General features: G+C 40.4%; 1 long non-coding RNA gene across 2 annotated transcripts in view; it reads right to left on the bottom strand.

Annotated features, from left to right (window-relative positions):
* Positions 1-23165, bottom strand: part of LOC125756052 (uncharacterized) — a 63357-nt gene continuing 40192 nt past the window's right edge. The window contains exons 2-4 of one of the 2 annotated variants that reach the window (XR_007414009.1): positions 6535-6592; positions 3774-4003; positions 1-463 (exon numbers count right to left, since the gene is read on the bottom strand). This is a non-coding gene — a long non-coding RNA (uncharacterized LOC125756052). The remainder of the gene's footprint in view (positions 464-3773; positions 4004-6534; positions 6593-23165) is intronic. The other variant, XR_007414008.1, reaches the window with a different exon arrangement.

Raw genomic sequence — 23165 nt, 5'->3', positions numbered from 1 at the left:
TTTACAAATCAGACCTTTGGTTTATTTGATAGTATGTGTCAGGCTGCCAGGGCCGGAACCTCCCAAGCCCCTGGGAATTGGCAGCTAAATGCTGGTAAATAAATGCCAAGCAACTAGACTCTGAGACAGCAGTGCCCACTCCTAAAATGAGCACAACCTTAATTAAATATAAATTGTTAGGGCATCTTTACCATTGGCTTACTTTTTCTATTCCTGGATGGATGTTATCATCACCGATTCCAAAGGCCTGCTGTTACCCCTGAACTACCCTGATCTGGGTAGTCAGCCTGTTAAAGTCTTGTGATAAAGAGGCTAGGTTCTATTTCAGTAGATAGTGAGCCACGCAGAGAAAAGCCACTCCTTAGTCACAGTGTACATCCTACTCTGTCATCTCAACGATGCATTCTCTTGATGACGGAGAAGTCCAGGTGGGAACGGAAAGATAATTTCGTTCAGCAAACACCTGTCAACAATTTGAAGCATTGAAGCACTCAGAGTACAGTCTTCCAAAATTCTGTCAGCATCAGCTTTACATATGAAAAACAATAATGTATTCTACCTTATATTTTCAATATATTTTATATTAATTATATATTATGTTATAATATATATTTTTAATAAGACAAAAATACATATTAAAAGGGATAAAGAGTAGATAATTTGCATATCTAAATAAATCATTTACCTTTGGAGCCTTTTTGTTTTGCCTTTTAAAAACTTATTGGTGGTTTTATTAAATGTGTACAACTGGGGTCCCAGGTGCCTCAGTCAGTTAAGCGTCTGCCCTCAGCTCAGATCATGATCCCGGGGTCCTGGGATCAAGCCTCCCATTCGGCTCTCTGCATGGCAGGGAGCCTGCTTCTCCCTCTGCCTCTGCCTGCCACTCTGCCTACTTGTGCTGTTCTTGCTCTGTCAAATAAATAACTAAAATCTTTTTTAAAAATGTGCGCAACTGGGACGTCTGGGTGGCTCAGCGGTTGAGCGTCTGCCTTCGGCCCAGGGTGTGATCCCGCAGCCCTGGGATCGAGTCCCAGGGTGTGATCCTGGAGCCCCAGGATCGAGTCCTCGCATCAGGCTCCCCACAGAGAGCCGGCTTCTCCCTCTGCCTGTGTCTCTGCCTCTCTCTCTTGTGTCTCTCATGAATAAATAAATAAAATATTTTTTTAAAATGTGCACAACTTGTATTATCTCTGGCTCACACATACAAACTTGACTTCAGTGACAAGTCATATTAATGCTATTTTAAAATTGCATTTCAAACATGTAAGTTAACAGTCAAATACCACTGTCTTGAGATACTGATGTTCTTTTAAGATCCAGTCACAGGAAGTTTGCCAAATAAGGACTTCCTTAGAAAAAAGATCTTGAAAATGTTTTTCGTTTCCTATAAATAGAGTTGAGTTGAATGGGCCGGGGGTTGGACTTTGGACTGCAATTTTTAAGATACCCCTAACTCTGAAGGTGAATGACAGAAAGGAAATCCCACCACAGCTAGCAAGCATAAGACCGTTGAACACGCGTAATAGTAAGGAACCCCTTTGCTCTGTGGAGGCAGAACTGGCTACAGAGAGGAAGTGGGAAGAACAAAGACAGATGTCCCCATTGCACTCGCCACCCCTTCCCCCCTACACACACACCCACCAGGAGAAGTCCTAAGATGAAGAGAGAATCTGTCATTAGGTCGGGGGACAGCAAGGGATCTGCTCACCTTTTTTTATGCCAGGGAGTTGCAGACAACTTTCAAGAGAAAAGGGAAGGAGCCACTTAAATGGCTTAAATGGTGAGTCATCGTGGAAATTTAAAGACTCACTGAGACCAGTCACTGAAGGAGGCAGGAAGGAAGGGACGAAAAGCCAAATGGAAAGGTCACCTGGTAAAAGAGGAGGAATGTCTCCTTCCCTGAACAGGGTAGTGGTGGGAAGGTGCGGAGGGATGAAGCCCTGATCAATGAGGAGAGGAAGTTCTGGCCACAGGCGGGACAGCAGTGAATGGAGGTAAGGGAGATGCCTGATGGCCCATATCCTCAGACTGTGACCACACAGCATTGAGGGCCATACCCCATCTGGCTACTTCACCACTTCTCCAGCCTGTGGCACCAGCACCCCCAGCAGTATTCTGATAGCCTTATCTGTGCTCAAAGTAGTGCCTTATAGTTTCCAGCCTCTGACCAGGTCTCTGCATGCACTTGTCCTCTTCCCTGGAAGAGTTTTGTCTTCTGCTTTACATCTGTATATCATTTAGATATCAATTCAAAAGGCTTCCCTGGCCTCCCAACAGACCCAAATCTCACCATTATAGTCTTTTAAAAACTAAGTACCACTCTCCTCTGATGCACTTCATATGGCTGTGATTTTGCACGTATTTGTGTGATTTTTATGTCTTTCTCCTCCCTTCTCACACCACTCTGCAAACCCCATCAGGGCACATATCGTCAGGGTTTGTGTCTCACTGCATGTCCAGCATATTATTGAGGGCCTAGCATACAGGAGGTGCTCTACATGGCATTTCACGAGTGAATGAATGAATGAATGAATGAATGATGAGTGGGTAGAGAAGCTTTTGGAAATTTAGTAAGACTTAAAAAAAATTAAGGTGTTTCTGAGGAACAGTGATGGCCTAGTTTCATGTGCCCAGCTAACCATGATGTAGGGTCCCACAAATCAATAGGAAGGCTGCTGAGTGGCCAGCGCATGAAAATCGGTGAATGGATGACAAAGTATACACTAATAAGGAAAATGTGTGTGAAAGAATTTCAATCTAAAATGGATCCAGAGGCTATAAAATGGAAAAATCTCACCCATGTGCCCTTAGGGAAAGAAAATTTAAGGACTGAGAGACTGATTTCCCATAAATGTCTGATTTACAGAAAACTGATAATGTTGGAATGTTCTTAAATGGTAGGGAGTTGGTTGGGGGTTTCATCGTATCAGCTTTGGGAAGTTTTGTTTATGGTTTCCAGAGGTAAGAACATGAACTCACCCAGGGAGGCCTGGTCTCATGAAATTGGCTGAATTGAACTTTATTTGTATGACTAGACTGGTTTTTGTCTGGTTGGAGAATTTTTCAAAGCTGGTTTCCATTTGTTTTTTATTTTGACTAACTGAACTCACTCCTCTTTTCATACTCTGCCCATAATACAGCCTATCCCTAACCCTCAACAGACCTGCCTGTAGCTGACCACAGAGAATGTGTTGGGAATTGTAACTCCTCTGCTATTCCTGAATAATTCATCTTTTTGACAAGTTTGAGCTTGCCTTGGTTTACCACTTCTTTTAGGCTGACATGTGTTATGAACCCAAGGGAGGAGTCCTGGTGAAAAGGCTTCATGGGGGTAAGGGTGGGGTGAGACAAGGATCCGAAATTAACTTTCAACCTGTCTCAAATTTCATCATTCATGGAGTCTCAGGATAGAACAATAGATAGACATTCAAGCCTGAGCCCAGACATACAAGAAAAGAACTCTCAAATTCAGAATGAAGATGAGAAAAGAACCTGTAACCAATAAGACATTATAAGACGTACAGGTGTCACAGCATGAGGGAAGGGCAGGGTAGCTGACACCCATATATAATAGTACAACCTTCCATCTATCTGCACATGACACAAAGCCCCACCCTTTCAAGACTCCTTCTGAAGCTACCCTTACTACTTTTCCCCCCAGAGATCTTCCCCAAGTATCCAGTCCTGTAGTGCTCAAAATGTAGCCCCCAGACAAGCAGCAGCAGCAGCAGCACCTAAAAATTTGTTAGATTAGTGAATTATTGACACCCTACCTCTGACCTGCTGGTTGGACAACTCTGGTATGGGGTCCTGTGATCTGATGTAACCAGTCCTCCAGGTCCTCGCGAGGCTCCAGGTTGAGCGCTGGTCTCCCACCAGTTGCAGTGGGAATGCTGAGAAGGGTGGGAGTTTTGGGCCAGGAAGCTCAGACAGCCACATGGAAGTTTTCCCCTTTATAAGCCCATTGCATCCTCACAATGGGCAGGTTATTTTTATTTCTATCCTATAAGAAAAAAAATTAAGGGAAAATTACTAAGCAGTTTAACCAGAGATGTGGGGCCTTTATCAGTTTGCTAGGGCTGCTATAACAAATCACCCCAACCTGGGTAGCTTGAAACAACAGAAATCCACTCTCTCACAGTTCTAGAAGCTAGCCATCCCCACTCAAGGAGTCAGCAGGGTTCATTCCTTCTGAGGGCTGTGAGGGAGAATCTGTTCTGTGCCCTCCATCTACTTCTGGTGACAGCTAGCAATCCTTGCTGTTCCTTGGTTTCTAGATGCTTCACTCCAGTCTCCATCTCTGTCTTCCCACAGTGTATTCCAGACCATGTGTGTCTGTGTCTAAATTTTGCTCTGATAAGGGCACCAGGCATATTGAGTTAAGGTCTCACTCTATTCCAGTAGGGTCTTGTCTTAATTTAGCTCATTACATCTGCAACAAACCTATTTCTAAATAAAGTCCCATTCTGAGGTACTGGGGATTAGGATTCATTTGAGAACACACCTCATTCCTCAGCATTCTTCACTTCCCCTACCTTAGGAACACTTGGTGGATTTCCACACTTGGTGGATTTCCTCATCTGATGCCACTGGTGGAGAAACTCACAAAGAGGGCTACCTTACCCCCCATCACAGTGTGTGTCCCCAAAACAGTGATGTTTACATCCATCCACAAGGTATTTTCTGAGACTCTTCTTTCCCATTCTGTAGCTGGTGCCCTTAAACACAATAGTTTCCTCCTTTCTCTTGGATTAATATCTACCGATTTAAAGACATAGTTTAGAGTAGAGAACATAATACCCATCATCCATACCACAATCCTCTGTGTTCGCTTTGGCTGTAGCTGTGTCAAACGACCCAACCAAGGTAGTAGGGGACACACCTAGAGGAAAGGGGATCTAAATTCAAGACTATAAATTCAGAACCACTCTGGAGTTTTGGATAAGCTTTTTTGGACTCACAGATCTTCCTAAAGAGAAACTGAAGATGTTTGTAATCTACTTATGAGTAACTTGGACCTTTAGGCATTAAACAGGAAGGGAGAAGGAGTTCACAATTCCGTATCCACCAGCTCACCACTCACACCTGCCTTCAGTAAGCCCTGTTAGCCAGAGGTGCACCTTGTACTTCAATGATGTCTGTTTAAGAATCATGTTAGCCAAACAGTGCCCAAGTGGTTCAGTCGGTAGAGCATCTGACTCTTAGTCTGGGCTCAGGTCATGATCTCAGGGTCCTGGGATCGAGTCCCCCCTTCCCCTGCCTTAGGCTCCCTACTCAGCCAGGAGTCCTCTTGTCACCTTTTCCTTCTGCCCCTTCCTCCTCATGTTCTCTCTCTCTCTCTCAAATAAATAAATAAATAAATATTAAGAAAAAAAAAAGAATTGTGCTAGCCAAAAAATGATAGAGCATTCGGACCTAGATTTTATCATGAAATTCTTTTAAGTACAAGTAAACATTGAGAGATCTACACTGGACAATATTTTGAAAGCTCCAGATAGTTCCATGAATTCAATTAAAGTGCGGAAGAAACTAAATGAAAGGATCAACCCCAAAATAATCATCACTTCTAATTTCCTCCACTTCATTGAACATAAACTATCATCAAATTTTCAGTTGGATTCAGGGAGAGGCATTGATATGTATTCTGCAATCAAATTGTTCTCTCTCATTTAGCTTGCATTTGTCTAATATTTTATATTATGTAAAAAACCAAATATGAACTTTTAAATTTTTTGAAATCTCTTTTAATACTTTGAAAATTATCATTCTGGTTGGTTATTGCAAGATTGCTGGAATATTAATTTTTCTCACCATATTTTATAGTGATAAGTTACTTAAAAACTCCTTATCTCAACTATTCAAGATGAATGTCAGCTATTTTAAGAAAAATTTCCAAAACAAGCCTAAGACCCAACAGGAAAATGTACAAAGAATATGAGTTCACTGAAGTTATATAAATAATCATTATGTGTATGAAAAAATCCAGTTTCACAAGAAATGGTATTAAAATAAATAATTCCAAGTTCAGTGTATTGGCCAAGATTTTAAATGTAATATTTACTTTAATGAAGATAGTGTGAAACAAATGTCCTATATACTTCTAGGCTGAGTTAAATTGGTACAATTAATGAAAAGCAGCTTGGCACCTCATGTCAACTTAAAAACTGTACCCTTAACTTTATATCCAAAAAGTATCTTACTTAAATAGAAATTCAGGCAATTAGCCATTAGGGAATTGCAAATCAACACTATAATAAGATAACACTTCACATCCGCAAGGATGGCTACTATCAAAAAGATATATAATAGGGGCACCTGGGTGCTCAGTGGTTGAGCATCTGCCTTAGGCTCAGGTCATGGTCCTGGTGTCCCAGGATCGAGTTCCACATCAGGCTCCCTACGGGGAGCCTGCTTCTCCCTCTGCCTATGTCTCTGTCTCTCTTTCTGTGTCTCTCATGAATAAATAAACAAAATCTTTTTTAAAAAAAGATAATAATAATGTTGGTGAGGATGTGGAGAAATTGAACCGCTTACGCATTGCTGGTGGGAATACAAAACGGTGAGGCCACTTTGGAGAACAGCCTGGTGATTCCTAAAATGGTTAAATATAGAGTTACCATTTGACGCAGCATTCCCAATCCTATGTGCATACCCATGAATAATCAAAACATATGTCCACACCAACTTTTACATAAATGTTCATACCAGTACTATTCAAAATAGCCAAAAGTGGAAACAATGCAAGTGTCCATCAACTGATGAGTAGACGAATAAAATGTGGTGTAGCCATATAAATGGATGTGTATAACACTATCTGGCAATAAAAGAAATGAAGTACTGATACATGCCATGATAAGGATGAACCTTAAAAATAGTATGCTAAATGAAATAAGCCTATCACAAAGAACTACATATTATATAATGCCATTTATATAAAATGTCTAAAATAGGCAAATCTTTGAAGATGGAGAGTGGATTAGTGGTTACCTTGGGCTGGAGGTGGGAGACAGATAGAGGGATTGGGGTTGATGTCTAAAAAGAAGGCTTTCATTTGAGGGTAATGAAAAAGCTCTAAAATACACTGTGGTGAAGGATGTACAATTGGTTCCAAATCCCAGATTTGCCATTTTGTGGTTATAGGATTACCTCTCCCACTCAGTGTTCTCCGGCATTGTCTTCCTCAAAACCTCAACCCCTCTCCAATTCTCAGCGCCAAATAAAACTCTCCATACCCAGCCTGCTGTCTCCTGTTATGCTTCTTTTCCATCTGCCCCTATTCTTTTGTCTTTCCCAGAATCCAATTGGTGGATTCCCAGTGCCTGGAGCCACAACATAGCACGTAGGACCTGAGCTAGCACAGAGAACTACCCTTAAAGAGGATGGAAAAGAGCCAGCAAGGAACATCCCCTCTGGTTAGCAAAGCACAGGAAGGCTATAAGCATCACACGATTGTAATTTGGAAGTCCAGTTTCCAAAAAGAGAGTCGAGAGGTTCATTTCTTTCTTTTTGTCTGGATACCCTCCCCACTCTCTTCTTGTCTCTCTTTCCCCTCCCAGCTCCTGTCCATTGAAATCAGCCTGCATCCAGGTGATACACAAATGCCTTCCCATATCAGCTCAGGAAGGCGAACCCAACTTCTCTGGTCCAGCACAGCCTGGTTGGAATCACTTAATTCATTCTCAGGGTTCTTAGTGGCATCAGTGGGAAGGTATGAGTCAAGGTCAAAACACACATTCTAAAGCGGAAGCTAGTAAGAATCCATCACATAAAATATTAATAGCTACTATTTGAGAATCTTTCTGTGTATGACATTTTATGGACATTACCTCATTTAGTCTTCATACAGCTATATGCTATAGGGGTTCTTATCCCCATTTTATGGATGAGGACTTTGCAATTTGGACAAATCAAGTAACTTTGCCCATGGTTACAATTTGGAAAGAAGTGGAGGAATTCAAACCTCACTCTGTGTGTCTCTAAGAGCTCTTCTTCCACCAGCTTTGCTTCTGCCCCAGAACAATGTGCCTAGACACAGGCTTGGCTTCCAGAATAATGTCCAGGACCCAACGCAACTTGGAAAAGGAAAGCCTTTCAGAGGCTAAACTGATAAAGTACAAGAATGAAGCTCTCTGGTGGTCTGCATGATGAAGATTAGAATTTGAGGAAGGTCGAGTTGGGGAGGCTTATATGTTAGGAGACTTTCACTTGACATTTGTTAAAGATAGGCTTTTTTGAAGAACAGATGGTTGCTGGTGTGGACTAATCCATCCTCTCCATATTGATTCAATTCCTCCTCACCCAAGTTTGTCTACACCAAAGGATGGACCATATTCAGATGTCTTCTTTTACCGGCCCACATTCCTTGGCCCCTGTTGTAGAGGATATGCCTGTAGTAATTTATTTTTCTCTTCTGAACAGTTTGGAGCTGTTACCATAAGGCCACTAAAAACATTCTTAAAAATAAATAAATAAATAAATAAATAAATAAATAAATAAATAAAAATAAAAACATTCTTGTCCGTAGCACTCTTGACACTCAAATGCAAACATGCAAACATACCTGTTGAATATTTACCCAGGAATAGAATTGCTCAGTTATGGAATTGCATATACACATCGCATATGCTCAATTTTATTAAATAACTACAAATTGTTTTACCAAATGGTTGTACCAATTCAAGAGTTCACCAGCAGCTTTTGATAGCTTCCTTTGTTCCTCACTGGAACTTGGTATTGTCAGTCATTTTGACTAGCTGTTCTGTTTGATACATAATGGTATCTCACAATTTTAATTTGCATTCCCTGTATTATTAATGAAGTGGTGATCATCTTTTTATATTTTTATTGGCCATTAGAAAATTCTCATTGGTGAAATATTGTTTAAATCTATTGCTCATAATGGATTGTCTTTTTTAATTGATTGTAGACAATCCCAATATTTTCTAGAATTAATCCTTTGGTCAGCCCTTTTTCACAGTGTCCTTCTCAGGGTTGGGTATTAGGGCTATGCTGGTATCATAAATCATATTTGGTATGATCCCTTTTGTCCTAATCTCTGAGAGAGTTTATATAATATTAGTGGTATTTCTTTCTTAAATGATTGGGAATTCACTACTAGGGTAACAGGCCCAAAGTTTTTCCCGTGGGAAATAAATGATAGGGTTAGTATTTCTAATACTTGCAGAGCTATTTCTTCTGTATCAGATTTATTATTTTCCATGGAATTAGTAAATTTCATCTACATTTTTTAAAAGATTTTATTTATTCATGAGAGACACAGAGAGAGGCAGAGACATAGGCAGAAGGAGAAGCAGGCTCCATGCAGGAAACCCAATGATGGGACTCGATCCTGGGACCCAGGGATCACTCCCTGAGCTGAAGGCAGATACCTAACCGCTGAGCCACCCAAGCCTCCCATTTAATATACATTAAAAAAATATTTTATTCATTTATTTTTTTAGAAAGAAAGAAAGAGAGAACACAAGTGGAAGGAAAGAGAGGCACAAGCACACTCCATGCTCAGTGTAGAGCTAAGGGCTTGACTTCACAACCCTGAGATCATGACCTGAGCTGAAATCAAGAGTCAGGTGTTCAACTGACTAAGCCACCAAGGTACCCCAATTTTATCTACATTTTTAAATATATTGACATCATGTTGGTCCTTATATTCCATATATTTAATGTTGATAAGTTCTATATTGATGTTGCTTTCTTCATTCCTGACATTGGTTATATTCATCTTCTTTCTCCCCCTTTATTTTTCTTGATCTGTCTGAGCAGTTTTTCCAATTTCGTGAGTTTCTTAAAAGAAGCAATTTTTGCTTTATTGATTTTCTCTATTTTATATTTGCTATTACATTAATTTTTTATCTTACTCTTATTTTTTCTTTCCTTATACTTTTTCTTTAAAGATTTTATTTATTTATTTATTTATTTATTTATTTATTTATTTATTTATTTATTTATGACACAGAAAGAGACAGAGACAGAGGCAGAGGGAGAAGCAGGCTTCCCCAGGAAGGCCAATGTGGCATTTGATCAGGTACCGGGGATCATGCCCTGAGCCAAAGGCTGATGTTTAACCACGGAGCCACCCAGGCATACCTTTCTTTCCTTATACTTTAAGGTGGTATTCTTTTCTAACTTCTTGTCATGATGGTTAGCTCATTAATATCCAGCCATCTTCATTTACAGAGTGACAAATTTCCCTTTAAGCGTGGTTTTAACTGTAACCCACCAGATTTCAATACATAATAATTTAAATATTCTATTCAAACTATTTTCTAATTCCTTTTATAATTTTTGCCTTGATCCATGGGTGATTTAGAAGAGTATTGCAATATTTTATAAATGTCCCTTTATAATTTATTTCTAGCTTAATTCCATGGTGGACGCAAAACATACTCTGTTCCATCAGAATCTTTTGAAATTCTTGAGATTTGTGTCAGGCTTCAGCATATAGTAAATTTTTGTAAATGTGCTGTATGTTTTTGAAAATCATGTACCTTCTGTTTTTGTGGAGTCCAATACTCCATGGTTGTTTGCCAACTAGGTTGTTTAATTTTCTATGTCCTTTTTAATTTTTGTCTGTCTTACCAATAACTGACACTGTTGTGTTAAAATTTCCTACTATGAATATAAATATTTCTTCTTGAACTTTTTTTACTCTGAGGTTATTAGTGACGTAAAATTTAGCTTTATTATACACACCTGGTGAGTAAAATCTTTTATTCTATTAATCATAACCTTTATTTTAAATGCTTTTTAATTGTTTTTTAAATTTATTTCTTCATGATAGTCACAGAGAGAGAGAGAGAGAGAGAGAGGCAGAGACACAGGCAGAGGGAGAAGCAGGCTCCATGCACCGGGAGCCCGACGTGGGATTCGATCCCGGGTCTCCAGGATCGCGCCCTGGGCCAAAGGCAGGCGCTAAACCGCTGCACCACCCAGGGATCCCCTAGGTGTATCTTTTATAGACCTTATACATTTTAATCTAGTTTGAAATTTTTTTAACTTAATTAGATCACTTAGTTTATTTACATGTAATATAATTTCTGATGTATTTGGTTTAAAACTATAATTTTACTGTGTTCTCTGCTTGTTCCACTTCTTTATCTTCCTCTTTCCTGATTTTCTTAACTTGCTTGGATTGACTCAGTGTTGTTACATTTTTTGTTATTACATTTTTTTCCTACTATCAGTTTCAAGGTTATAAGCCTTTTGACTATCCTTTTTAATGGTTAAAAAGTTTAAAATAGGGGCGAGGAGCAAGATGGCGGAAGAGTAGGGTCTCCAAATCACCTGTCTCCACCAAACTACCTAGAAAACCTTCAAATTATCCTGAAAATCTATGAATTCGGCCTGAGATTTAAAGAGAGACCAGCTGGAATGCTACAGTGAGAAGAGTTCGCGCTTCTATCAAGGTAGGAAGACGGGGAAAAAGAAGTAAAGAAACAAAGGCCTCCAAGGGGGAGGGGCCCCGCGAGGAGCCGGGCTGAGGCCGGGGCGAGTGTCCCCAGGACAGGAGAGCCCCGTCCCGGAGGAGCAGGAGCTGCACCGACCTTCCCGGGCGGAAAGGGGCTCGCGGGGAGTTGGAGCAGGACCCAGGAGGGCGGGGATGCCCTCGGGTTCCCCGGGACACTAACAGACACCTGCGCGCCCAGGAGAGTGCGCCGAGCTCCCTAAGGGCTGCAGCGCGCACGGCGGGACCCGGCGGGACCGGAGCAGCTCGGAGGGGCTCGGGGGCGGCTCCGCGGAGGGGGCTGCGCGGCCCCGGGAGCAGCTCGGAGGGGCTCGGGCAGAGGAAGAGGCTCCGTGCGGAGGGGGCTGCGCGGTTCCAGGAGCAGCTCGGAGGGGCTCGGGCGGCAGCTCCGCGGAGGTGGCTGCGCGGCCCGGGAGCGCGAATCCAACAGCGCAGGCTCCGGAGCACAGGGCGCCGGGACACAGCCCAGGATCCCGCCTCCCCCGGGACAGGCAGAGGCCGGGAGGGCCCAGGACAGCGAGGACGCTCCTGCCCCAGCTGAGCAGAGCAGCGGCCCCGCCCCGGAGCCTCCAGGCCCTGCAGACAGAGAGCTCCGGAGTTCCTGCCGGAGCTGAATCCAGGTTTCCAGAGCTGCCCCGCCACTGGGGCTGTTCCTCCTGCGGCCTCACGGGGTAAACAACCCCCACTGAGCCCTGCACCAGGCAGGGGGCAGAGCCGCTCCCCCAAGTGCTAACACCTGAAAATCAGCACAACAGGCCCCTCCCCCAGAAGACCAGCTAGACTGACTGACAACTTCCAGGAGAAGCCAAGGGACTTAAAGTACACAGAATCAGAAGATACTCCCCGGTGGTTCTTTTTTTGTTTGTTTTTGTTTTTGTTTTGTTTTGCTTTTTGATTTGTTTCCTTCCCCCACCCCCTTTTTTTTCTCCTTTCTTTTTCTTTCTCTTTTTCTTCTTTTTTTTTTTTCGTTTTTTTTCTTTTTCTTCCCTTTTTTTTCTCTTTCTCTTTTCTTTCCTTCTTTCTCTCCTCTCTTTTTCTCTTTTTCCCAATACAACTTGCTTTTGGCCACTCTGCACTGAGCAAAATGACTAGAAGGAAAACCTCACCTCAAAAGAAAGAATCAGAAACAGTCCTCTCTCCCACAGAGTTACAAAATCTGGATTACAATTCAATGTCAGAAAGCCAATTCAGAAGCACTATTATACACCTACTGGTGGCTCTAGAAAAAAGTATAAAGGACTCAAGAGACTTCATGACTGCAGAATTTAGAGCTAATCAGGCAGAAATTAAAAATCAATTGAATGAGATGCAATCCAAACTAGAAGTCCTAACGCGGAGGGTTAACGAGGTGGAAGAACGAGTGAGTGACCTAGAAGACAAGTTGATAGCAAAGAGGGAAACTGAGGAAAAAAGAGACAAACAATTAAAAGACCATGAAGATAGATTAAGGGAAATAAACGACAGCCTGAGGAAGAAAAACCTACGTTTAATTGGGGTTCCCGAAGGCGCCGAAAGGGACAGAGGGCCAGAATATGTATTTGAACAAATTCTAGCTGAAAACTTTCCTAATCTGGGAAGGGAAACAGGCATTCAGATCCAGGAAATAGAGAGATCCCCCCCTAAAATCAATAAAAACCGTTCAACACCTCGACATTTAATTGTGAAGCTTGCAAATTCCAAAGATAAAGAGAAGATCCTTAAAGCAGCAAGAGACAAGAAATCCCTGACTTTTATGGGGAGGAGTATTAGGGTAACAGCAGACCTCTCCACAGAGACCTGGCAGGCCAGAAAGGGCTGGCAGGATATATTTAGGGTCCTAAATGAGAAGAACATGCAACCAAGAATACTTTATCCAGCAAGGCTCTCATTCAAAATGGAAGGAGAGATAAAGAGCTTCCAAGACAGGCAGCAACTAAAAGAATATGTGACCTCCAAACCAGCTCTGCAAGAAATTTTAAGGGGGCCTCTTAAAATTCCCCTTTAAGAAGAAGTTCAGTGGAACAGTCCACAAAAACAAAGACTGAATAGATATCATGATGACACTAAACTCATATCTCTCAATAGTAACTCTGAATGTGAACGGGCTTAATGACCCCATCAAAAGGCGCAGGGTTTCAGACTGGATAAAAAAGCAGGACCCATCTATTTGCTGTCTACAAGAGACTCATTTTAGACAGAAGGACACCTACAGCCTGAAAATAAAAGGTTGGAGAACCATTTACCATTCGAATGGTCCTCAAAAGAAAGCAGGGGTAGCCATCCTTATATCAGATAAACTAAAATTTACCCCAAAGACTGTAGTGAGAGATGAAGAGGGACACTATATCATACTTAAAGGATCTATTCAACAAGAGGACTTAACAATCCTCAATATATATGCTCCGAATGTGGGAGCTGCCAAATATATAAATCAATTATTAACCAAAGTGAAGAAATACTTAGATAATAATACACTTATACTTGGTGACTTCAATCTAGCTCTTTCTATACTCGATAGGTCTTCTAAGCAAAACATCTCCAAAGAAACGAGAGCTTTAAATGATACACTGGACCAGATGGATTTCACAGATATCTACAGAACTTTACATCCAAACTCAACTGAATACACATTATTCTCAAGTGCACATGGAACTTTCTCCAGAATAGACCACATATTGGGTCACAAATCGGGTCTGAACCGATACCAAAAGATTGGGATTGTCCCCTGCATATTCTCGGACCATAATGCCTTGAAATTAGAACTAAATCACAACAAGAAGTTTGGAAGGACCTCAAACACATGGAGGTTAAGGACCATCCTGCTAAAAGATAAAAGGGTCAACCAGGAAATTAAGGAAGAATTAAAAAGATTCATGGAAACTAATGAGAATGAAGATACAACCGTTCAAAATCTTTGGGATGCAGCAAAAGCAGTCCTAAGGGGGAAATACATCGCAATACAAGCATCCATTCAAAAACTGGAAAGAACTCAAATACAAAAGCTAACCTTACACATAAAGGAGCTAGAGAAAAAACAGCAAATAGATCCTACACCCAAGAGAAGAAGGGAGCTAATAAAGATTCGAGCAGAACTCAACGAAATCGAGACCAGAAGAACTGTGGAACAGATCAACAGAACCAGGAGTTGGTTCTTTGAAAGAATTAATAAGATAGATAAACCATTAGCCAGCCTTATTAAAAAGAAGAGGGAGAAGACTCAAATTAATAAAATCATGAATGAGAAAGGAGAGATCACTACCAACACCAAGGAAATACAAACGATTTTAAAAACATATTATGAACAGCTATACGCCAATAAATTAGGCAATCTAGAAGAAATGGACGCATTCCGGGAAAGCCACAAACTACCAAAACTGGAACAGGAAGAAATAGAAAACCTGAACAGGCCAATAACCAGGGAGGAAATTGAAGCAGTCATCAAAAACCTCCCAAGACACAAGAGTCCAGGGCCAGATGGCTTCCCAGGAGAATTTTATCAAACGTTTAAAGAAGAAATCATACCTATTCTCCTAAAGCTGTTTGGAAAGATAGAAAGAGATGGAGTACTTCCAAATTCTTTCTATGAAGCCAGCATCACCTTAATTCCAAAGCCAGACAAAGACCCCGCCAAAAAGGAGAATTACAGACCAATATCCCTGATGAACATGGATGCAAAAATTCTCAACAAGATACTGGCCAATAGGATCCAACAGTACATTAAGAAAATTATTCACCATGACCAAGTAGGATTTATCCCCGGGACACAAGGCTGGTTCAACACCCGTAAAACAATCAATGTGATTCATCATATCAGCAAGAGAAAAACCAAGAACCATATGATCCTCTCATTGGATGCAGAGAAAGCATTTGACAAAATACAGCATCCATTCCTGATCAAAACTCTTCAGAGTGTAGGGATAGAGGGAACATTCCTCGACATCTTAAAAGCCATCTCTGAAAAGCCCACAGCAAATATCATTCTCAATGGGGAAGCACTGGGAGCCTTTCCCCTAAGATCAGGAACAAGACAGGGATGTCCACTCTCACCACTGCTATTCAACATAGTACTGGAAGTCCTAGCCTCAGCAATCAGACAACAAAAAGACATTAAAGGCATTCAAATTGGCAAAGAAGAAGTCAAACTCTCCCTCTTCGCCGATGACATGATACTCTACATAGAAAACCCAAAAGTCTCCACCCCAAGATTGCTAGAACTCATACAGCAATTCGGTAGCGTGGCAGGATACAAAATCAATGCCCAGAAATCAGTGGCATTTCTATACACTAACAATGAGACTGAAGAAAGAGAAATTAAGGAGTCAATCCCATTTACAATTGCACCCAAAAGCATAAGATACCTAGGAATAAACCTAACCAAAGATGTAAAGGATCTATACCTTAAAAACTATAGAACACTTCTGAAAGAAATTGAGGAAGACACAAAGAGATGGAAAAATATTCCATGCTCATGGATTGGCAGAATTAATATTGTGAAAATGTCAATGTTACCCAGGGCAATATACACGTTTAATGCAATCCCTATCAAAATACCATGGACTTTCTTCAGAGAGTTAGAACAAATTATTTTAAGATTTGTGTGGAATCAGAAAAGACCCCGAATAGCCAGGGGAATTTTAAAAAAGAAAACCCTATCTGGGAGCATCACAATGCCAGATTTCAGGTTGTACTACAAAGCTGTGGTCATCAAGACAGTGTGGTACTGGCACAAAAACAGACACATAGATCAGTGGAACAGAATAGAGAATCCAGAAGTGGACCCTGAACTTTATGGGCAACTAATATTCGATAAAGGAGGAAAGACTATCCATTGGAAGAAAGACAGTCTCTTCAATAAATGGTGCTGGGAAAATTGGACATCCACATGCAGAAGAATGAAATAGACCACTCTCTTTCACCATACACAAAGATAAACTCAAAATGGATGAAAGATCTAAATGTGAGACAAGATTCCATCAAAATCCTAGAGAAGAACACAGGCAACACCCTTTTTGAACTCGGCCATAGTAACTTCTTGCAAGATACATCCACGAAGACAAAAGAAACAAAAGCAAAAATGAACTATTGGGACTTCATCAAGATAAGAAGCTTTTGCACAGCAAAGGATACAGTCAACAAAACTCAAAGACAACCTACAGAATGGGAGAAGATATTTGCAAATGACATATCAGATAAAGGGCTAGTTTCCAAGATCTATAAAGAACTTATTAAACTCAACACCAAAGAAACAAACAATCCAATCATGAAATGGGCAAAAGACATGAACAGAAATCTCACAGAGGAAGACATAGACATGGCCAACATGCATATGAGAAAATGCTCTGCATCACTTGCCATCAGGGAAATACAAATCAAAACTACAATGAGATACCACCTCACACCAGTGAGAATGGGGAAAATTAACAAGGCAGGAAACAACAAATGTTGGAGAGGATGCGGAGAAAAGGGAACCCTCTTACACTGTTGGTGGGAATGTGAACTGGTGCAGCCACTCTGGAAAACTGTGTGGAGGTTCCTCAAACAGTTAAAAATATACCTGCCCTACGACCCAGCAATTGCACTGTTGGGGATTTACCCCAAAGATACAAATGCAATGAAACGCCAGGACACCTGCACCCCGATGTTTCTAGCAGCAATGGCCACGATAGCCAAACTGTGGAAGGAGCCTCGGTGTCCAACGAAAGATGAATGGATAAAGAAGATGTGGTTTATGTATACAATGGAATATTACTCAGCTATTAGAAATGACAAATACCCACCATTTGCTTCCACGTGGATGGAACTGGAGGGTATTATGCTGAGTGAAGTAAGTCAGTCGGAGAAGGACAAACATTATATGTTCTCATTCGTGTGGGGAATATAAATAATAGTGAAAGGGAAAATAACGGAAGGGAGAAGAAATGTGTGGGAAATATCAGAAACGGAGACAGAACGTAAAGACTGCTAACTCTGGGAAACGAACTAGGGGTGGTAGAAGGGGAGGAGGGCGGGGGGTGGGAGTGAATGGGTGACGGGCACTGGGTGTTATTCTGTATGTTAGTAAATTGAACACCAATAAAAAAAAAAAAAGTTTAAAATATACATTCTTGACTTACTAGCATGCAATATTCATCAGCACTCTTGCCCTCCTCTTGGACAAAGCAGTGACTAGAATACTTCACCTCCATTTACCAGCCTCCAGATGTAGGTCTATAAGACATTTTTATTATTGTTTTATACAGCCAATATTCATTCAGATTTATTCATAAAGCCACTTTCTATTGCTCTTTCTTTCTTCCTGCTTCTCCTACCTTCCATCTGGGAACATTTTTATCCTGCCTAAAAAATAGCCTTTGGAATTTTCTTATGATTAGGTATACTGGTGATATATCTTCTATGTTTTGTTCATCCAAAAATGTTCATTTCCTTTGCATTCTTTAAGGATGAAAATAGAATTTTAGGTTGGCATTTATCTTCTTTCACCACTTTATTATAGTTTTTCATTTTCCTCTGGATCCCTTTATTTCTTATACAAAGTCAGCCCACAGTCAAATTTCTGTACTGTAAGGGTAATATGTCTTCATCCTCCCCACCCCTGGCTACTTTTAAGATGTTCTGTTTGTTGTTTGTTTTCATCAGTTTAAATGTGATGTGCATAGGTATGATGTTCCTTTCTTTTTTTTAAATTTTATTTACAGTTTATAGGACTTCTTAATCTGTGCCTTGATATTTTCACTGGTGTTGTATGCTGCTTAGTCATTATAGCTTCAATTAATTCCTTCTATAACATTCTTTGTAGGACTACAGTTACTCATATCCTAGACCTTATCACTACATTCTCTGTATATTTTACCTTCTCCTTTGTATTTTTTACCCTTTTGTCTTTCCATGCTTCATCCTTGTTTATCTCTCATTAATTATGTGTTCAAATTTTAATTCGTTAGTTGTTTGAGCTATATATAAAAATAGAATTGACTTTTTATGTAGAGTTTTTATTCAATTAGCTTATAAATTTACTGATTATAATAGTCTAAATATTCTTTTGAATTTTCTTCATGAATGCCAACATGTGGTATATAACTGACAGTTACTTCTCCCTTTCCAAAGTTTTATTTCTTTTTCCTGACTCAACTAGCCTGACAAGGACCTTCAGTGAAATGGTGAATAACAGTGATAAAAGCAGGCATCCTGGGATCCCTGGGTGGCGCAGCGGTTTGGCGCCTGCGTTCGGCCCAGGGCGTGATCCCGGAGACCCGGGATCGAATCCAACATCGGGCTCCCGGTGCATGGAGCCTGCTTCTCCCTCTGCCTGTGTCTCTGCCCCTCTCTCTGTAACTATCATAAATGAATAAAAATTAAAAAAAATTTAAAAAGCAGGCATCCTTTCATTTTCCCTTGATCTCAGAGGAACGTTTTTAATATTCCCTCATGAAGTACTATATTTACTTATTCTTACTTTGTAGGTATCCTTTATTCTATTTTTAAAATTCCCATCTTTTGCCAGTTTTGCTAAGAGTTTTTTATGAACATGATTGAATTCTATCAAAATATTTTGACTGCATCTATTGAAACAATCATTTTATTTCCTTTATTCTTTGGTGACTTGATTCTCAAATACCTAAAAAACTTTCATTTCTGGGAAACGAACAACTTGGTCATACTGTGTATGCACTTTTTGCATATTGATGGATTAGATTCACCAATATTTTATTTTGGATTTTTGCATCGCTGTTCCTAAGAATAATTGGCCTATCATTTTCCTTTCTTGTAATATCTTTTTCAGGATTTTTGTTTGATTCCTTCAGACATTTGAAGGCACAGCATTCTAGAATCATCTTAGCACAATTTCAGGACTAGAGATAATTCCAACCTGACTGCATTTCCTGAGGGCACCAGGCTGATCCCGGTTTGCCTTTATTTCTAGGTTATGATCCTCTAGATGTCAACTCAAAACATGGACTTACCCACCACCATCACTGTGGCAGGTGTTAGGCTTCAAATTTTGTCTTCCTCAACTCTGGAAGTTTTAAAAAGTATTGATTGGCTCTCAGCCTGTCAGGTGCCTTTTCTAAAATTTGCAAAGCTCCTCATGGAAAAGCAGCTCCCAAAACCATGTTCATCTCTCTAGATTTCCATCATTTCCCAGGATTTTGGTCTAGCAGTTTTTCATTGCCTTGAGTCTCCAACGCTTTGAAGAGGATTTATAAAAGTATTGTGTTGAATTTATCATAGTGAGCACTGAATAATGTATATAATTGTTGAATCATTACATTGTACCCCTGAAACTAAAATAACACTTAACATTAATTATACTTGAATTAAAAACATTGGAGGACGCCTGGGTCTCAGTGGTTGAGTGTCTGCCTTTGGCTCAGGGCATGATCCCAGGGTCCTGGGATCGAGTCCCACATCAGGCTCCTTGCAGGGAGTCTGCCTGTGTCTCTCATGCATAAGTAAATAAATCTTCAAAAAAATGTATTTAGCACTACTACTTGCATTGGTCTTAGCAAAAGTTTGACCCAATGTTTTCTACACCATCACTGGAATCAAATGTTCCAGGTTGTTTTTAAGCAATTCAGTAGTTGCATAAAAAAAGGTTCTAAGATTTACTTGTGGTCACTAAAACATTCACTTCACAAAGAAATAACTGCCTTTCTCCTGCATACTGCAAAGGGTATTAGATTCAAAGTAAAGTTCAAAAAAATAAAAAATATCATTGATTATAGACCTGAAAAAGAATTTATCTATTGAATAATTTTATCCATGAAACAGTTTTCTTAACAGAGAAATCAATTTCTTCATTGCTGGAAAGGAATAAAGAACTGTGTTTATAGTGCCTAGAAACAATATATAAGATGTATCTTTTTTTAAAAAAGATAATAGGTTGGCATTTATGTGGGTGCAATGTAACTACGATGGGACTGAATGATAACTACTACCATTAATAATATCATTAAAATAATCAACCCCTTAATAAATGTCCACATTAGCTTGGTGGGTACTGGCTCTCAACCAATTCTCATGTTAAAAGAAAAGAAGGGGACCCCTGGGTGGCTCAGCAGTTTAGTGCCTGCCTTTGGCCCAGGGCATCATCCTGGAGTCCGAGGATCGAGTCCCACATCAGGCTTCCTGCATGGAGCCTGCTTCTCCCTCTGCCTGTGTCTCTGCCTCTGTCTCTCTCTCTCTCTCATGAATAAATAAATAAAATCTTTAAAAAAAGAAGAAAAGAAGAAAGAAAGAAAGAAAGAAAGAAAGAAAGAAAGAAAGAAAGAAAGAAAGATTAATGAATCAGGATCAGAGTCAGAAATAACATCCCCTACCTCATCCCCAGCCAGAAAAAATTAGAGTAGGTCTGGTGAATGACCACATTCCACAAAATGCCCTTTTGTTTAGATTTAGTCTTATTTCTACATTTTCAAATAGGTGTTTCCATTTAATAAGATGTTCTCTAAAAAGAGGAGACAACTAACAGTCTGTGTGCAAATGGAGTGTTAAAATAAGCTTCAAAGAAATCACTTGAGAAGACTCCCTGCCTGATGATCTATAATGCATGCACTTTCCTTCCATTCCTGCAGAGGAGCAGAAATGAGGCTCTTGCTGCCTAATAAATACATTCACAGAAAACATCACCCAATCCTTAGCAATCTCAAGAGTCAAAAATGAAGCTTTAGGGATACCCGGGTGGGTCAGCAATTGAGCAACTGCCTTCAGCTCAGGTCATCATGCCGGGATCCAGGGATCAAGTCCCACATTGGGTTCCCTGCAAGGAGCCTGCTTCTCCCTCTGCCTATGTCTCTGCCTTTCTCTGTGTCTTTCATGAATAAATCAATAAAATCTTAAAATATATAAGGCTTTAAAAAAACTTTAGGAACAAGGAATATGGAAGCAAAGTATATAGTATCCTGGAACGGAGCAGTGCAGTGACTGTCTTCCCATTATTCCAGCATGTTGTGACAACCAAAGTATTTGAATTTTCCCAGAGCTCTGATGCTGTGGGATAAAATGATCAATCAGTTCCATGTCATGACCAACGTAGAAAAAATCATATCTTAGAAGGTAATTGGTGAACATATGATTTAATCTAATCATTGGTGTTTTATCATCAGTGTCAGTGAATATTTATGGAGTTCCAAGAACTGTTTAGCCATGCATGCAAACACTTGCAGTAAAAAACAGAGAAGATTCAGTCCTTTCCCCCTAGGACATTCCATTCAAAAAGAGGAAGAAGTATATTTCTTTCTACAGGCAGATATCACTTTTATTTTTCTTTCTCCAACATAGGGATTCTTAGCATCTGCACTCTAAATGAAGATTATACTGATGGGATTTAAATGTGTTTTTGCAGAAATGGGGAAGAAAGCCAGCTTGAGGACTATGTACAAAGATGTTGTTCCAACTAAAGGGAATTTAAGACATCATGAATTGCAGAGCAAGAACTACATGCAACCAGGGGTCATGAAATCAGACACTGGGGATGCAGGCCAGGTCACATCCGTGAGAAGACAGGCTCTTTCCATTTCTTCCTGAAGTTTGAGACCCTTTCAGTTTGTTTTTTGTTTTCATAGACCCATGATTTCAGAAAAATATTTCTTTAAGAAAAATCTACCAGCAAGTCTGATGATAAATGGTAATCAATCCCCAGGCTCGGAGTGGGAAGTACATAGAGCAGAGTGGCAAGGGAAGATCCAGGGTTCAAGGAACCTAAAACTTACAGGATTATGGAGTCCTCATTAAGAAGAAAATACAAAATTACAAATACAATATTAGAGGGTAGAGGGCCTTGCAGAGCAGCAGGGTCCTGACACCTGAACTTCCTTATCTTTAAAGTATATGTACCTCTGCTGTGTGTGTGTGAGGATAGCCTCTCCTCAACCCCTGCTGATGGATCCCCTTGGGGAAAACCACCAGACTGACCAGAGGTTCTGATATTTTAAGAATAGCCAGAAATCTGGAGGTTTATGAGAAACTTCCCCCATTCTTAAATATTGACAAGAAATTAAAAAAAAAAAACTCTGTAAAACTCAGACTTTGGGCATTACACTGGTAATGCTAGAAATTGAGTTATGCAGTAATTGGGATCAAAGGAAGATTGTTGCCCAAATTATTCAGCTGCACCCCTTCAGGTAGGTGGGGTGGGGCTGCCTTAACTGGAGTAATGGCTGTTACAGAAGCCACACACGTGGAAGGATTTGGGGTGAGGAGCTTGAGAAGAGGGTGCACACATCAAGGAAATGTTAGGACAGAGCAGCAGAAGGAGATGACAGATTGAATGTAGGAGGAGAAAGAAAAAAACTACTTCCAGACCCCTTCCTTTGGAAACAGATGGAAGTGGAAGTGTGGCCCCTCACACACACAGTGATTTGATAGCTGGGAAGGCTTTAAGGCAGCATTTTTATGGTGTAGTTCACAGGCCATCTGATTCTGGAATACCTGGTGTACTTGCACAAATGCAGATGTCTGGGCCCAACCACAGAAAGTCGTGTATAAGTTCCTATGGAGACCAGGAATGCTCACTTGAACAAGCTGCAGGTGATTCTTGGACTACATGACATTTGAGAAATGATGGAAAGATCCTTTTAAAAAATAATAATAATAATAACCAATCTGGACAAGAGCTCCTTATGGGAATGGATGCATGTAGAAGCTTCCAGAATTCTAGTTACCTGAATTGGTACTTTCAGAATGTATTAGTAAACTGTTCTGCAAT

Source organism: Canis lupus, chromosome 11 (assembly GCF_003254725.2).
Source record: "Canis lupus dingo isolate Sandy chromosome 11, ASM325472v2, whole genome shotgun sequence".
Lineage (NCBI taxonomy): Eukaryota > Metazoa > Chordata > Mammalia > Carnivora > Canidae > Canis > Canis lupus.
This window is presented reverse-complemented; position numbering and strand designations above follow the sequence as displayed.